Source organism: Dermacentor silvarum, chromosome 9 (assembly GCF_013339745.2).
Source record: "Dermacentor silvarum isolate Dsil-2018 chromosome 9, BIME_Dsil_1.4, whole genome shotgun sequence".
Lineage (NCBI taxonomy): Eukaryota > Metazoa > Arthropoda > Arachnida > Ixodida > Ixodidae > Dermacentor > Dermacentor silvarum.
In genome coordinates this window covers 51,552,443-51,569,361 of record NC_051162.1, presented here as the reverse complement: position 1 = coordinate 51,569,361, position 16,919 = coordinate 51,552,443, and positions in this window count along the sequence as shown.

Sequence of the window (16,919 nt, the reverse complement as noted above, 5' to 3'; positions counted from 1 at the left end):
CAAGGTCTGGCTCTCCGTGGCCACAGGGACAGGGGCCCTATGGATTTAAGCAATGCCCCTGCTGAAAATACAGGCATTTTCGGAGTGCTTCTTCGCATGCGAGCTGATTGTGGAGATGCATATCTGAAGAACCATTTGGAAAGTTGCCCCAGTAATGCCTCGTATTTAAGCCCAGACGCACAAAACAAAATTATAGAAATTTGTGGTGACATTATCAAAGAAAGCCTAGATTCAAAAGCAGGCTGCTTCTCCATACTTCCTGACGAAACGACGGACATCGCTGGAATCGAACAGCCTACTGTTTCTGCAAGGTACCTAAACAAGTATGCCAACGACATCAAGGGAGTGTTTTAAGTTTTAGCACCGGAATAGATGCCCATCTGTCATTGCGACAGCAGGTTCTATGTAAATGTGTAAATACTGCTGCAGCTTCTAGTCACCCTTCCAGTGACCACTGCCAGCGCAGACAGAATATTTTTTTAACAAGAGTTTACTAAAAAAACTACTTGCGCTATACAATGTCTGTGGAACGCATGCTTAGGCTGGCGCTTCTATACAGCCACAGAGACGTCGGCATCAACGTGTCCGAAGTCATTGACCGCTTCGCTCAACTTTCCTGCCGAGAGAAGTTTGTCCTTTAGATAGCGAAGCAGCAAAAATCAATGCAAGCAAAAAGCACTGTTCGTTCAGGTCCATAAGTTCTTAATTATGAAAACGTATGACCGTTCATTAGCTTTTAAAACCGCAGAAATTTTCGCCGTTTATTCTAGCAGTTAGCATCATGATCATAATTATCACGCAAATACAAAAATTACGAGAATACCAATAACCAATTTTGACCGACCTTGCTCATTGAAAGCCCGGCCCACGCGGCGTTCGCCAAAAACACACTCGGATATTGGGTACTTCAACTTGCCACATCATCTGTGGCCTTCGCTTGTCCTTTTCTTTCATTTTCAGCTACCTGCTTTTATCTCTTTTTTGAAACGAAGGAATACCCTCCTTTAATTTTGGGTGCAGAATAATTGTTGGCGTTGTGCAGGCAGTTAAATTACACATTTTCGCACTGATTTATGCATTATTCCTCTATTATTCTACCCACATGGCGCTGTCGCGACCGCTGCATGGCCCAAGTACATATCACAATTTCTGCGATCATAGTTATGTTCTTGCCTAGATCATCTGTCTTTCTGTGCGCAAAGTTTACTATGTGTGACTGAGCAACATGTTTATTTGTCTTATTTGACGCATTATATACACTGACGTTTGCTTAATTACGTAGATTTATTGCAGATTCATACGTATTTTTAAATATCTTATTGCGAGGTTTTGTGTATACACGCAGTGAACTTTTTTTCCAGCGACTCTTTTTTTGCCCTTTAACGAGTTGTATCTTCGCATTTGTATATTCCATTCTATCTTCGCAATTTCTAATATATATTTTGCAGAACTCCCACTTTTTATTTGTACTCACTGCTGCGAGTATTATCTCGGTGTAATTACAATACACGACGAGTTACAGCTGCTCCTGCGCAATCGATTGCAACGAGGGATAGCGTCATTGAGGTTTCTTCCTGGCCGTTGCATATGTAGAAAAATGTAAACAAGGTTATTGAATGACAAAGATTCATCAAAATATTTGTCCTCAACTTATTCATTTCATGGCCTTTACGTTTTTCATATAACCTGCATGCACTGCTTTGCTGGTTTCGAACTGATATTGACCCTTTTCGCGGCAATCCCGTGGGCGCTGCCATATTTGATCACGTGGTGACGCGTCCATTGCTTGCCTCAACTGCCTCCGTTGCCTCCTTGTTTACAATGGAAGTGTATGACGCCGGCGCGGCTTAGAAAACCTCTGTTTTCGGAGATATCATAGACGGTGACTAGATGGACGACACGATGCTTTGATCACAGCTTCAGAGAGCATGCAAAAGCGCTTTCGGAGCTGATTAAGCTATTGTCCAAATGGCATAAGGAGCGTATATGGTGCTTGTTCTAAAAGCGGGGCTAAATATGTATTCCAAGCTGTCCGATTATGAATTCAGTCAGGATTAGTGTGTTTTGCTCTTTGTTCTTTATTCGGCAAATATCTTGAAGCAGTGGCTTGTCAGTTTCTGACTCAGTGAAGTTCCTCGGTGCGGCCCCTTTCTGATTATTTTCTGCCTAATCACTCGCGGGTGTGCTCAGTTCCGAATCCGATAGATTTGCTCTTGCAGCGCACAAGGCTTGAAACGTAGCTGTTTTGTACATTGTAATACCTTGTAGCAAATATATATTACAGCTAGTAACTTGCTTACTCTTGTGGACCATCACGAAACATTCAGCTTCGACCATTGGTGCGCCATAGGTGTATTCCGTCCTGTATTGTGTGTATACAGTGCGCATATATTCAAGTGTGAGTCCATTCACTTATTCTTCATACGTCGGCGATAGAGTGGGCGTAAGTTTTCCTGCCATTTGGACAGATGTGTATAGATAACGTGCGCGAAACTTACTATGACAGGAAGCGGCGCTAGTACCTTTGTCATTGTTTAACGAGTGGTACTCATTCTTGCCGACGTTCTGGGGATGAAGCCCTTTCTTTGAAGGTTAGCGATACAAGGCTGGCGGATGAGCAAATTTCTGTACCCTCGAGGAAAGCGGTACATCACGAAGTGCCAGTAACACGTTCAGACAGTTGCAGCAGCGGTCCGCGAACTTCGCCACACAGATTCATTCTATTCCTTAACATGTCAGTCACTATTTTTGCAGCCATCTACTGCACACGTCTTCAATCCACATTATTCAATCTAGCATGATTGGAGCACAGTGTATTAGTGAAAACTCAGTTGCATTTCCGACAGCTGATCGCACAGAAGCAAGGTAGAAGCGGTAATGGTTTCGTATTCGTGCGCGGTCGTTGAGGAGAGGTATGGCGCGCCGCCGTGAGCGCTATCTCGTTTCTCTAAAACAAACTGCTCACGCGAAAAGGGTCAATAGTTCTAAAGTTCATGTGATGTTTTCTTTACTTAATAATTAGACAAAAAACGCGGAAGCATTGATATCAGTTATTTCTGCCACAATTTTTGGGGCATACGAATTTATTCTCTTATGACAACATACATATTTTAATAGACAGTGCATAGCGTTCAATAATTCGTTTGCAGCATCTAATATACAATGGAATTGGCAATGCAGTTATTATTCATGCATTTCATCCCTCGACAAATTCTATAAGGAGGAGGCCTGCGCTGCAACCTGAGCCCCCCCCCCCCCCCCCCCCCCGAACAAAATTTCTGGCTACGCCACTGGTTCGTGCTGGTAGAAAGCAATGATTGTACACTTTTTTTTTTTTTTGAAGACAGTGGTAAGTTCCTAGTCAGGATTTGGTAATGCCCGCCATATGCACTTCAACCCAATTTTATTCTTATGTAAATTTCGTTCTCCTGATCAGGGTGCCCTGTGAGTAACGGACCTAGATAAACGTATTCCTTTACAGACTCTAAAGGCTGACTCGCGATCCTGAATTCTTGTTCTCTTGCGAGGCTATTGAACCGGCCTGACACCGGCAAAAAAAAAAAAAAAAATCGCCGAGAGCTAGTGGGGACTATTTTATTCCAGGTACAACCAAATTAGGAAGGCCCACTAAGCTTCGACAAAGTCACTCCCTCACCAGAACAGGAATTGGCCTCCCTCGTGCAGTATTCGGCCACTACCTCCCTCATGACTCCGATAATAGATCAATTATCAATAAATTTCGGAAATGCTGGGGATAACTTGGTAGTGCTCAGCCTAGCCCAAATATGTGACCAATAAGCCAATCAATAGCTAATCGATCAGTAATCAATAAATTCTGAAGAATGCTGGCGATGACTTGGTAGTGCTTAGCTTAGCCCAATTACGTAGCCAACAGGGGCGTAGCCAGGGGGGGGGGGTTCAGAGCCCCCCCCCCCCCCCCCCACTTACCCACCCTTTGTTCTCGTCGCTTCGCGCTGACATAATTCATGAAACCGGTGCTACTATGACAATTTCATTCTTGGGCGCTTCCGTTTGGGTTGGTAATTTACAGCGAATCATGTCTGCATATGGAAAAAACTGTCACGGTGTTTGTCAAGGCTTTGACACTTTGTGAAGTTTTGGGCGAGAATGTGGCGGCGGCATTGTGAAGCAACGAATGCGCAACAAATGAAGCAACAAATGCGGCAGCCGCATTTTAGATGATGGCGAAAACGCTCGAGGCCCGTTTACTTAGATTTAGGTGCACGTTAAGAACCCCAGGTGGTCGAAATATCCGGTATAGATTTCCGCCGCTTCCCTTCAGGTGCCGGTTAGGCCGCGCTAGCGCAGGATCTTAGTCTGCGCGAGACACGTCTCTTGTTTGCGATTGCGCTCCTACGGAAGGCTGGTAGTGGCTGTTTTGTTGTGGAATCCCAAACCAGCAATAGGTACTTCCGGTGCGCGGATTGTTGTGGAATCCCAAACCAGCAATAGGTACTTCCGGTGCGCATGCGCAGAAGGCGCCCATGAAAAAGGTCCATTCCACCGACTCGCAACAGAATGCACGAAACAGAAAGCCGACAAGCATGAATTACTGCTGTGCGCAGTACAGCGTAAGTAAACTCTTGTTGCAGGCGCTGACAGTTCTCGTCGGAGTTCACGCGTCCTGAGAAATTGATTATGTGCCACTATGCACTGAACAAGACCGGAGTTCATTCCTGCATCACTAGTACACCAATCAGTCGAGATTCTGTGAGGTACAATGCCGCTTCCTGTTTGCACCGGCGTAATACGTGAAGCAGAAATGAGTTGCACGCACTACTTAAAATGCGTACACATGCCATATCTATGCTGTGCGGTGAAATATTCTGTACAATTCTGAATCTGTTGACGTAAAGGCAAATGACGGCTGCACGCTCGCGCACAGCGGAAGACACAGCGGCCTGCACTTTCCGCAGAAAATGCAACCCTCTCGTATGAGGGAGCAGGGCGACGAAAGCTTTGAAAAAAAAAAAAAAAAAAGCCTTACACGTTTTTGCGCGTATTTAAGTTTTCTAGCGCAAAGACACAGCGAACAAGCTATTGCTATGGGAGTAGGTATGGCCTGGGGCGCGATCTTTTACGCGTTCCAAAATGGAACGGAGCGTTCCGTTCCATCGAGCCGCACACGACTGGTCAATTTCAACCGCGACGTTCAAATTGACCAATCGTGTGCGGTTCGATGAAACGGAACGCCTCCGTTCCATTTTGGAACGCGTACAAGATCGCGCCCCTGGTCACACGCGCATTTTCACGCGTATAGCTGTCCTTGACTTGTGAAACGCAGTTCGCCCCGACGAGGACGACGCCATCTACGCTTAACGGAGATTAACGATTGACGCTGTCTTCTCCAATCGGGCGGGTTGTCGCAATGATGCGTTTTCGAAGACTGGTCGATTCAGTGGCGCGATGAGAGACCGTTGCTCCAAACGCCCACGGTACCTGTCGTACTTACTGTATTTTACTGAGCTTACTTTACTTTTCACTTAATTTCTTCACAAGCACACGCGGGGGGGGGGGGGGGGGTCCCATGTCTTTGATATACATGTATAGAGTCTGCTTAAACTACCGATATTTATTACCGATCACGTGACGTAGAGGAAAGCAGAAGCTTGCCCCCCTCCCGGTCGGGCCGGTGAACCCCCCCCCCCCCCCCCGAAAAAAATTTCTGGCTACGCCCCTGGTAGCCAATAAATAGCTAATCGATAATAGATCAATAATCAATAAATTCCAGAAAATGCTGGGGATGACTTGGTAGTGTTTAGCCTCGACCAAAAGCCGGAACTAGCTAGGTGCCCATCAGCGCTGCTGTCTTTAGCATTGTGCCCCCAGTGCAAGCTACGCAAATTTTTTGTAAAGCACGTCATAAAGAATGCACCTAGCTGCGACGTCGCCTATATATAATATGTGATGAGGACTGACACCTCGTACTGGATGTTTGGGAGACAAATACCTCCTTTGTTACCAATAGCACAGTGGAGCACGGCCTTGACACTTTTGAGGTCAATATATATATTTATGAACAAAGGCGCGGAATTGGGAAAGATGCAAGATGGCAGTGGCGCACCGACGGGGGGGGGATTCGGGGGTTGTAACCCCCCCCTGAGGCCGACTTAACCCCACCTTTTGTTTAACCCCTTTTCTTTCCTTACGCATTTGAGTACTGCAACTAAGATGTAAGACGCGCAATCGTCTGCACACTCGCAAAAAGCGAATTTTTTGACAATTTCCCGTGAAGAAATCGAAATTAGTGCTGTTTAGATGGTATTGGCAAACTGTCAACCCCCCCCTGGCAGAGATCCTGGGTGCGCTACTGCAAGATGGTGCTGTGTTCGTGATCTGAAAATGCCATGTGTCTAGCCAGACACCCGTTGCAGCCTCAAAAGCAGATTATTAAGGTTTAGTAGCTTTAGGCGTGCGAGATAGCATGCCAAATAAAGGAACTTAAGGTGACATTGGTTGTCAAACTCTAGAAGTCCCAGAAGTGAAACGCATAAGTACATATGGCAAAGGTGGAGAAGTGATGGACTGCGAGAGATTTGGGGTACCTTTATCACTGCAGAATTTACACTATAGGCAGCGAAGAATATGGTTTCTTGGAAGATAAGTGAATATAGGAAGGTGGGGATTACGAAATGCTCAAGTAATCAAAACAGTAAGTGTACCAAGGATACTCATTCTAGGAACAAAATTCTATGCAAAATAAACGAGCATGAAAAGGCTACTGAATATCTAAGTGGAATACTAAAAGAGATGAGGAGTGTTTGAATAAGTAAAGTTTCCAATTGTATCGAATAAAGTACTTAGAGAGACGACCTCAGGATATCAAATCGAATTTCGATTGTTTTCAATTTCTAAACAAATAAAAGTTTAGTGTGTGGTGTCTGTTCGGTAACAAAAAGCTTATGATGTTTAATACATCTAATGGCGTTATCAACAAGATTTCAGCTCAAGTGAGAAGCTTGTAAACAAAGGTGGTCGTATCTGGTGCAATGGCTACAACAGTAACAAAACCAATAAGTGTACTTTACCAGATGCACGTATTAAGGTCTAGTGCTCTTTGATGGGCCCAAGTGCAATGCTACTACATCATCGATGATGATTTTAGGTTATTACAAACATACACTGATTGAATTAATTATTTTACTTAAATCAAGGCAGCAAACTTGTACGGTGGCTAAAGTGACACATGCTTTTTTAAAGACTGGAAATTAGGTATTTTGCATAAATGATCTGCTCCACGCATTTGCTTAGGAATACATGAATCTGCACAACTATCATAGTTCTCCTGAAGGTGAATCATTCAGAATAGTGCCCACTTACGTCGTTTTTCTACCTGTCGAGTTCAAAAATTTTTGTTGGCCCTTATAGTGCAATGGAACAATTATTCATCTATTTCGAATAATGGATTCTGGAATCTGGGGTCAAGTTCACAGAGATTTCCATCCGTAAGTATTATTTGCCATTGCTGTGATTACATGGTAAATATTCCATTCCTTGTCTCAGCTGCCTCTGTTCTTACAATGGGGGTGCATGACATCCCAGTGCGGCTCAGCTGCCTATTTCGTTGGCCGGTTGTGGTGCTCATTCGTAGTTAGAAATTGCATGCCTTGGTGTGCCCTCCACGCAGAGCTGACGGAATAAACAATATTAGGAAACTAAATATTTCGTGATTGAAAAGGCAATAAGTAAATAAACAAATCATTAATTATCAAATGAGGCTCCATCATAGTGAGCAGATTTCTAGCTCATTCCGGAAGAACCCAAAAGGAAAAGGTACACTTTCCTTAAACAAAGCACATACAACCTAAATATATCAGACACATGAGACAAACTTCCATAATGATTAAAAGTTATCCCACACTACGTTTTCGTTTATTTTGTGTTTTATTGCGGCATTATTATTCACAGTTTTCCATTTTGTCTCTGTTTACTAAGTAAGGCAAACGTTTCATTTTCAACTGGTGCAGGAAAACGCTTGTGTCCCGGACAGTCGATTGCCGCCACAGTGGTGTTCATCTCCTTCACCAACATCCTGTATCAACTCTCGGTTGAAGCTCCGTCCGATGGTGTGGCAGACGTACCTTCAGAACGAAGTGCTGGGCCTCGCCCTGCGACCAGCACCCCGTGAATTGGTTTTCAGGCTGCGGGCTTAGCAAAGCCTCGAAAAAAGAGAAGGAAAACAGTAGCGCCACAGAAACAAGGATGATTTTGCACTACTGCGAAATCCTTGCAATTTTGCAAGGATTTTGCACTACTGTTTTCCTTCTCAGTTATGAACCAATTCGCCAAAGAAAATGTCTTCCTAGATAAGAGTCGTTGGCAATACAGGTTGCGGCGAACGTTTCCACAGCGATGTCTGCTGCCTCCATTTCTAATAAAAGTTGACGAGCTACGTGTGGATGACATTTTAGTGCAGAGGTTTTGCTAGTGCTGTTTTGTCTCGCACATATGAATGAATGAACCCTCTTATTCGTCTCAGTGAGTTAGGGAATGGTACAACACAGAAAAGCTACGAGAAAGTACCTTGAGGACGTCCGAGGCCCAGAAAACAGGCACAGATATACGTAACACAGTGGCAGCATCCAGACAACGCTATGTATGTCGATGTGCTGTTTTGAAATAAAGATTCAGCCGTCAAGGACACATTTAGATACACTGGGGCATGAAAGATTCGAGACAGAACTGCACATACACACAAGGGATTCCTTTCGTCACTGTAGAGCGGCACATAACAAGTTATCAAAGTTGGCATCCCTGATGTTCATTGAAGAGCGGCACAGACCAAGTGGCACATACTTAGTGTTCCAAGTCGACGTCAAAGAGTTTCTTTGAATAGTGGTATACTTACCCAGTCCCGCATCTTACAGTGACTAATGTCAGCGTGAAAGAGGTTTATTGAAGAGTTGCACGTATGTACAGATTGCCACAAATTCAGCTATCCAAGTTGGTCCGATGGTTGGCTTCAAACACTGTTACCTCAACACAGTAGCCGATGCTCTACCCATTAGACTACTGACTATCCAGTGATCCAGGTAGTGGGAAAAAGGTCACATACAAGGAGATATAAACAAGCAAATATATATGGATAGCCCCCAGAGAGTGTGCAAGAGCCTTAGGAATGGTAACGCATTAAAAGCATGGTAAACAGCAGCTTTTAAATAGTTACAATCAAGGATGAGAGCGAGGGAAACAGGAAGGTGGTTCCAGTCGACACTTGTTTTAAGGATGAGAAATTCACTAAACGGTTAGAAATATTTGGCACGAGAGAAGTATGGCAAGAAGGCAGTCCTACGTTAAAGGTGCGGTTTGACCTTGATGAAATGCAAGTAGGGGGAAGGAAAATGCTTTCTTTCTAAGCAGGGTTATAGTGATAAATTTTATGAAAGAGACAGAGGCAGCTTACGTTGCACAAAAAAATTGGGCAGGTTTAAAGTGGCCATCATTGACCTGACACTGGCGTGATGCGAGTAATTGGAAAGAATGAAACGACTGGCTCAAACCTGATTGCTTTCAAGTGCGTTAACAAGGGTAAGCTAGCCGGGGTCCCAAATGGCAAAAGCATACTCGAGCTTTGATCTAACAATCCAAACAAAGTACCCTGCTGGTGGGGCAATGCAGAGGCAAGCAGACACAGCGGAGAAAGGGGACACAACATTTAAAATAATGATACATTATATACATTAATGTGATGTCACAAGATATTGCACACTGTTACACAGGTTGGCCGATAGAGGTGCTTCACCGCTGATATACCAAAACTGGTGAAAAATCCACAACACGCCATGCGCTTTCTTAATTGTGTAGTATTCACATATTTTTAAAATGTCTTTATCTAATGTTGTTTGGATCTAGTGCATAGAAGTATTGACTCGTCGTTTGGTGCCCTATAAAAACTGTCAATATTGCAATAAAAGTAAATTATAACTTTAGAAAACTATATGAAGATGTAAAAGAAATAGCCCTGCGAGTCTTTGGTCCATGCAAGGAAATCATTTTAACCTATTCATTTACCATGTGTGATTTAGAACATTCCCAGATAGGTAAAGGTCTGAATGAATGGTTAGGAAGCACCACGGCAATGTTTGGGAAACAGCTATTACAGGCCACCTTGCCGTGCACTGTCAAACCTGCTGGTGTACAAGTTTGTTGTTAGTGCATGTTCAACCACTGCTTAAAAAAGTTGACCACCTCACCGAGGAATTTATAAAAAACTGCTTGCCTTTACTAATGTCACTGAAAACAAAAAGTCTCTCTCAGGAAGGAGCCATGTAAACAGTGAAAGAGAAATAAGAGGGTTGGTTTTGTTCAGTAACAACCATATAAAGCCACGAGAGAGTGAAGTCAAGAAAAGCATGGGGGAAATTACATGTTTTGTAAGTGAAATGTAGAATTAATAAAGAGAAGGGAAACGTAAGTGGAGGAAGAGACAACTTGCCACTGGTGCGAGCTGAACCCACAACTACCGCATGACACTTGCGATGCTCTGCCAATGGAGCTGGGCAGCAACCCGTGTTTTGTGTATGTATATATTAGATTTAGTTCTAGGAGTGTTAGCCAGCACGATGAACTGCAGGCTTCAAGTATAATGTGATCAAAGGAGCACACATGAACAGTGAGATTAGACGCTACTGCAGTTTCTTGCTTTATGGCGTGACACATTGCTTCTTACGGAATGCTGTACACTTCTGTGCACATGTAGTAGACCTTCACTTGCTAGTAGTGCCTTTGTCCCCCATCTATGGCGCATGCTTGTGCCATGAAACGTCTCTCAGAGCTCAATGGACACCACTAGTTCGTTACTATAATATTGCGTGCAAGGTGACTGTACTGAAATAAACTGCAGGCAGATGCTGCAGGCCAAAAAGCAGATCTTTCTGGCACCGTGAAAAGACCTTTATTGCACATAATGTAATGTGTCTCCAAATGCACTTCACTGTAAATTTTTGCTAGTTTTTTTGTCTATAGTGTGTTCGTGACTAAATTTCATACAGCAGGAGCTTCACAACAAATATGTCAAGTGCAGCTAACTGTACTGTCCCCAGAAAGACTTCAGCTGCTTGGCCACTTGCTTAGTGGTCCACTTCACCTGTCGCGGTGGCTTAGTGGCTATGGTACTATTGCACTGCGAAGCACGAGGTCGTGGGATCAAATCCTGGCCGCATTTTAATGGGGGTGAAATGCAACATCGGCCATGTACGCGCACTGGCGGCACGCTAAAAATACCCTGGTGGTCAAAATTGATCCAGAGTCCCCACTACAGCATTCCTCATAATGAAATCGTGCTTTAGACACCGAATTCACTTGCTGCACTTGGCACCAAAGTGCAGCCCACGCGAGGCCTTATGCCACATGCTGTTTGCGGCTTGCGCTTGCCACTTGAAATCATCTTCAGGCCTCTGGTGTAACATGTTGTCAAGGAAGCTGCATTTTTTGTATACCCAGTAAACTGCATCAATGACGTGCAGAGAAAGGATAAAGAAAATCTTGATGTTCACATCCATGAGTTCATTATTTGCAAGTTTATTACACTTAATGCAACAGCATTTTAGGCAAACTTCACCCACTTTGAAGGATCTAACAGAAAATAGGGGCTGATCCGAAAGGCAGTGCAGTCTAACACAGCACCTCATAGCACTAGCTGTCACGAGGGAAGAATGCAAGAGTGGCATGTGATGATTGCACCGGATGTTTCAATGAGCGACTTTGACACGAGAGAAGAATGCGTGCAGTAGTGGGCTAATAAGCATTGGGATGTTGTGCTGGAAGGCAGGTACGATTCCACCATCAGTCACACCTTGCGTATAGTAGCATTATATGTGGATTTCACCCACTTTGGAGGTATCTAACTCTAGGTGTGTTGAGAGTACACAAGTGTTTCAAGGGTGCACGAAATTGAAAGTTTGCAAAAGGCACAAGGTATACAGGGTGTGTCACTTAACTTGGGCCAAATTTGAAAAAATATGCAGATGCTACATAGCTGGACAGAACCAAGGTAATTCTGTTTGCCGTCGCTTAGAGATACTCATTATTTTTTGCATTCTGCCTAATTAGATAATTAGTCTCAATGAACTTCTCAATTATTATAATTAGATGAAAAGTGTCAATGAGAAAATTGCAGAGCAACATGAAAAACTCCCGACACAGCTTTCTGCTGCTCAATACGTGCTTCATAAAAGTGGTCTTCTGAGCGTGAAAAATGCCCGCGAATACAAGCAAAGTTCCTCGAGCGGGCAGTCGCACGGCAATTTTGCGTATATTTGCGGGCTTCTTTCACACTTGGAAAAACACTTATGTAGCACATATTGAGCACCAGAAAGCTGTATCTGGAGCTTCTCATGTTGCTCTACAATTTTCTCATTTACACTTTTAATCTATTTATAATAATTGAGAAGCTGATTATTTATTTAAAGACTAATTATCTGATTAGGCAGAATGCAAAAAGATAATCTGGGTACCTTCAAACGACTGCAAACAGCACTACCTTGGTTCTGTCCAGCTATGCGACATCTGGAAAATTTTAAAGTTTGGCCCAAGTTAAGTGAAACACCCTGTAGAAACGTCACTTTGATAAGAAGAGAGTATTCGCTGAAACTCTCCATATGACCTGTTAATTGATGCCAGCTTCTTGCAGTTATGCACAGGGAACAAAGGGATAGGATCAAGTGCATAACGTCCCTGCATCATGGTAGGTTGTTTAGTGGTGCTGTCAGCAGATGACCTTTTGCTCTGCGTGTATGTTTAGTGTGCTCTAGCAATGCTGAAGCCATAAACGAAGGAGTGTTCAGTAACTTTGCATTTCTTTTTTGGTGCAGAGAAAAGGCACTTCAAGCCATACAGGTTCACCTTTAGATGGAAGCATTATAGTAGCTAGTACTTCTGACCTGAAGCATCCAGGCAACATGGTGATATGACTTTCAATGCGGCAAAGCATGACTCGTGAGAGAGGCTTGAATATGCTGTCAAATTCTTAGTTCTTATTGGCTACCTTAGCCACCAGTGAAATAATAATAAAAGCCATAAAGTCCTAGTAGCTTTGTCCTTGCTTAAGCTGTGCATGTTTTCTCGACACATTTAATTTACAGCTTTCCCTCTGCATGTCTAATAAAACAAATTACTTTTCATGCTAGAAATTCTTTAATTCAAACCTGTTACATGCTCAACAGTGTTATAAGGTAGTGAAAGTCAGTATGCGAACAAGGCATGGGAAGGTTTACTTATGTGCCATAGGTGAGTGCCAACACCGAGTTTTAACAATAATTATTGTGAAATTAACTTGATATTCTTCTCCCTAAAATATTTCAGCTTATGTAACCTGGCTGAAAATCCATCGGAAACTTGTTCCTTGTCGTTGGGCCTGAACATCATTGACGTCGCAGGCAACCAAATCTCCCACATGTGGGATGTCTGAAGCAGCACAAATTGCAGGTTATTACTTTTTTCGCAGTGAATGATCCAGTTCGGATTATCTCTTAACAAGGTATCCATCTTCTAAAACTATTTCCCCCATGAGCCTGCTCATAGCGAAAAGGAATAGAAAACCTTTGCTAGTAATTTTTAACATCTTTTGTAGTTAACTTCATGCCTGTTTTCTTAATCGTAAGTTCGTAAGTTAATCGCATGAAGGTTTAAGGATACTAAAGCAAAACAATAAATCGACTTAGACTGATGAAGTATTCTGCGAAAACTCTGCTGTCGTTAATTACACTGCAATAGGTCAATTATTACAAGAGAAAATGAAGCTCAAAGTAAATTGTCTTGAATTTCACGCGGAAACCCCAACGTCAGCAATTCAGTGTGACGTCACGACTTCTAAAGTAATTTGTCATATTTGGGCCCACGTTGGCTCAGTAAAAGTTCGCGAATCTTGCCATTCGTGCCCCTTTAAACATGGATGAGACAAGTGAAAAGGACAAGCTCAGAGTCCTTGTCACCTGCACATTTATGTCCTTGTCACTTCGTCTCGACACCGTTTAACCTTGCGCTGTACACCTACGATTATGAATCGTCAACTTGGCCAATCAGCCACCATGCCTGTTTTCTGTAGAACCAAAATTTGAAAATCTTTTGAGCCAACACATTTGGCAAAATCAAAGAATTCTGCCTTCTCTGCATCATTGAGGAGCCTGCAATAAGGATACAAGTCATAATAATCCAGTAAGTAATTATGCTTAGCTTGTAGCTTGGTTATTTTGTAGTGCACAGTTTGCCATTTGCACAGGCAAATGATACTGATACTGCCATTTCACAGCCAGTACCAATGTAGGCTTGCTTAGGTCACATTCCTATGCCTGTTGACATTATCGTACTACCACGAACACCCAGCTATTTCAATCCTGATATACTCAAACTCTTTAGATTCTCATGCAAATGGACTTATGTTACTTATTTGTTGTGGCTATGTGCTTGCCTTCCCTGCACCACTTGTCAAAGCTTTTCTTATCAAATGTTGCATTTAAATAATCTTTGCTGCCTCCACCACGTAGTACATTTACAGTGTTAGTAACTCTTGTTGCGTTAGCACCAGGTTACACACAAACAGCCTGGTCATCAGAGCTGGCAGGTCCGTAGCTGGATGTCAAAGCTGGCTCACTATACCTGTGTCGTGTGGAAGCAATACACGCAGCTTTGGTAGGGCCACCAGCCTCTGTGCCGGGATTGCCCAGATCTTCCCCGTCTTGCGTTGTTCCATGCTCATAGATTTTGCAGACATTCACCTCCTCTGCCATGCCATTTATGACAGCTATGCAGTAAACTGTAGCAGCCACCAAGCAGTCTTTCCACTGCCTGCTAGCCACACGCTGCACATTGCCAAAGCTATTGCAGATGGCACCATGATAGGCACTGGCTTGTCCTTGAAGCTTGCTACCAGAAACGGTAGAAGAAGTAGACCAACTTTTCACTTTCAATGCATGTCTGTTTTTGGCTTATAACTGCTGTGAAAGGTGAAGCGAACTTCAAGAACTTGGCAGCTGTCGTAGCAAGAACTTTGCCTTCTCTGTCTGTAGCCAGGTCACAGCTCCATGCTTTCTTGCGCAGTGCCGCAGCTTTCCACTGCCTTTTCTTCGATACCACCAGTTTCCACTCACTGTCGCCACGCTGGCAGACAGACTGTGGCACAGCTGCTTCTGCAGTGCTGGCCTCTCCTTCCCCCACAGAAGAGCTCACAACAGGAACTGCTTCTCTGAGGTTGTACTTGTCCTCTTGATACAAGTGGTGCTTGCACCTCGACCAGGGATCATTGGCTCAAGAGACCTCTCCGCAGCTTTTCCCCTGTTGGTACACTTGTTTTATGAAAAATGGAGGAAGGCAGGCTGTCCCAGGTCAACCAAACCTTGCTTCCCTTGCAGTGGATGCAGACACCGCCAACAAGTGCAAGGTCAGCGCCTTGAATGGTTTTGATCGGCTGGTCGGTGTTGTGCCTCTGCAAGGGAGCAGTGCTGGTTTTCCTGACAGGAGCTGGTGCTATGGAAAATCCACATGCTGCTTAAGAGAGAAAAATATGCAAACCAAGCGGAAGAAGGTCAGCCTTGGAGATGTCAGGGAGATGCCTACAGAGTCCAGCCGCTCCATGAAGAAGGTGCCCGGGTCTCCTTGCAGAATTGCTGGGCGTGGCTCCTCTCCAGATGGATAGATAGGGTCCAGGGTTTCCATTACAGGAAGTCTGTCAGCACCTTGTTACCAAAACGCCTCAGGTGGACACCATCCCTGCTCAGGCAGCTGGACCAGTTGCCCACGATACCATCCAAAAAAATGAAGCTTCACCAATGGCAATACTGCATCAGGCCAGAATTTACCTTCATGCAGTTATTCAATTCGCACAACCCATGCTGAGGTCTAAGACTCCCGATTACTACGTCTCCCGAGTACTGATTCTGCCCCAAGGAAGAATGGCAGAAAAAGCTACAATACATACACCATGGGATTCTTTCAATAATCCCCTGAGCGAGCTGGCGATCGATACTTGTCCATGCACATGCCGACATGCACCGTCAACAGCGTTGTTAGCGCTAACGTGCACAATAACAACATCAAAAGCAACTAGCTTGTCAGCAATCATTGACACCAAGTGCTGAATCTTTATTCCCCAGTGTGCAGCTATGCTGACAGACAGGCCACGTGTCATGTTGCGAGAAGTACAACTTAGAATGACGCCAAGAAAAAAAATTCATGCAGAAACTCCTCTGGGAGTTGTCTAAGTATGCGTCATTGTGCCACGTAATTGCTCATCTCCACGCAGCCCCGTGTCATTATCAGTGTTATGAAACTTGACCCACCCATGGAGTACAAACGATAGCGCTGCGGCGATACGAACTGGTGCAGGCGGCGGCGCAAGGTGCGCTGATGACGTCCTGATCATTATAAGCCGTTATCACTCTTTAGCGCCTTATCCATCCGCGTCGAACCGTTATGAACCGTGACCGAACGTACTTCGCCGGTGGCTGCATATGACACGGCCGCGCGGACCGCATCTTGAAAGCTATCCGCGATGCCGACAGAGAGTGCCGACTGATGATAGCTTGGCGCGCTGTGTTCTCGCCGCTTACTTTGCGTTGGACAGAGACGCGCGCGCCCGTATCATAAAAGCGATCTGCGAAATTACGGGCAGAGTGCGGCGTGTACTGAGAGCTTCGTGAGCGCTGCGTGCTAACCGCTTTGTTCGTATTGAAGCGACAGGCACTACGAAGGTAAAGTCGCTCGCTGCTGCGGGTTCTGTCTTGAAAGCTATCGTCTTACATATGACGGACGGACGGGTTTCTGGTTGGGTAAGCATAGAAATGCTTACCCAACCATACTAAAGAAGGTTCCAGGCTCATAACTGCACTGGCTTCTATCAGTTAATCCAAAGAATCCCCGCTACGGATGAACAAAGCATGCGGTCGTGAACAAAAACGGCAAGA